The sequence below is a fragment of the Petaurus breviceps genome, unplaced genomic scaffold, assembly GCF_028583685.1.
Source record: "Petaurus breviceps papuanus isolate PSGF00001 unplaced genomic scaffold, PetGlider_PUasm1.0 186, whole genome shotgun sequence".
Taxonomy (NCBI): domain Eukaryota; kingdom Metazoa; phylum Chordata; class Mammalia; order Diprotodontia; family Petauridae; genus Petaurus; species Petaurus breviceps.
Window position 1 is genome coordinate 50,331,501 of NW_027185798.1, and position 1,392 is coordinate 50,332,892.

General features: G+C 39.9%; 1 pseudogene; it reads right to left on the reverse strand.

The window, feature by feature from the left end:
• Window positions 1-266: 266 nt before the first annotated feature.
• On the reverse strand, window positions 267-670 carry LOC138162185 (putative ribosomal protein eS26-like; annotated as a pseudogene).
• Window positions 671-1,392: the final 722 nt, after the last annotated feature.

Sequence of the window (1,392 nt, forward strand, 5' to 3'; positions counted from 1 at the left end):
ATAGCAATGTATTAAAGAGAATTGAAGTATGAAAGCTTCTGTGATTTCCTTGGCAGATTAATTTCAGGCCACCAGAATCTGGAAGTCTATTATTTTGAGACCTATTTGTATATTTAATGGCCACCCATGTTTGATACTTATTTGCGAATAATATATATATATATATATATATATATATATATATGTTCTTGGTCAAATTTAACATACACACATAAAATTTATATTAAAATGTATAAAAATTTGGTGGCTTCTCATTTCCCTTTACTTTTTTCTTTTTTTTTTTTTAACCAACCATTTTATTTTCCTCTAATCGGTTCAGGAATGTTGATGGACAGATAGCTCTTTACATGGGCTTTGGAGGGGGTCTGGGGGCAGCACCTGCAGGTCTGAAGCGGGTGGGGGCGTCCGATCCTTGCAGGCCTGCCTGGAGCGGTTCCTCACTACCTTGCTGTGGATCGCGCAGCTCACACAGTAATGCAGTTTCACGTACAGTTTGGGCAGCACATAGGAGTCAAAGACGCTGGCCTTGGAGATGGCCCTCACGATGTTACGGATGGCGAACTTCTTGATGGCCTTGAGGCACGCAGCGGACACAGTTGGTGCAGCGCATGGGCTGCACGGGGCCGCGGCCCTTCTTGGTGCGCCCATTGTTCCTCCTCTTCCTGGTCATCTTGGATGCCAGGAATCGAAAAAAAAAAAAAAAAGCCACTTTCCTTTTCTAGTATTCCTCAGTTCTTTCCTGTGAAATCCTCATACTATACTCTGGATGCCTAAGGATTGCTTGTTATAGCAGTAGCCTAAGGAAGTTGGCCACAATTTGGGTATATTTCTCCACCATCTTTGATGGCAAACTAACTTGAAAGGGGCTGATGAGCTCATACTTTAAAAATTTGTCTAAACCTGATAACGCTAAGGATACCAGTTCATATTTATGTAATATTAGAGGTTTACAAAGCACTTTCTTCATAATGATACTGCGAGGTAGGTACACAGGCTGTTAAAGTTTTGTTATGCCTGTTTTACAAATAAGAGAATTGAGATCCAATGACTTGTGTAAGCTCTCAATGTATTTGTGGCAGAAGGTAGAAAGGAATTTACTTCTCCTATACTCCAAGAATAGTTCAAACCATTCCCAACACCTCAGTACTTAAATACCAGTAATTCCATGCATATAGAATTTCCTCTGCTAGTGTTTCTTTGGCTTCCCTGAGGGTTCAGCTTAAATGGTACTTCCTGTGAGAGGCCTTTCCCTAATTCTTCCTCCCACTTTCTTGATAGTGCCTTCTCTCTGACATTACTTTTCATATATATTGTATCTTTTCCACATATTTTTTATGTTATCTTTTCTGTTAGACTGCAAGTTCCTTGAGAGCAGAAACTAATTATGTTTTC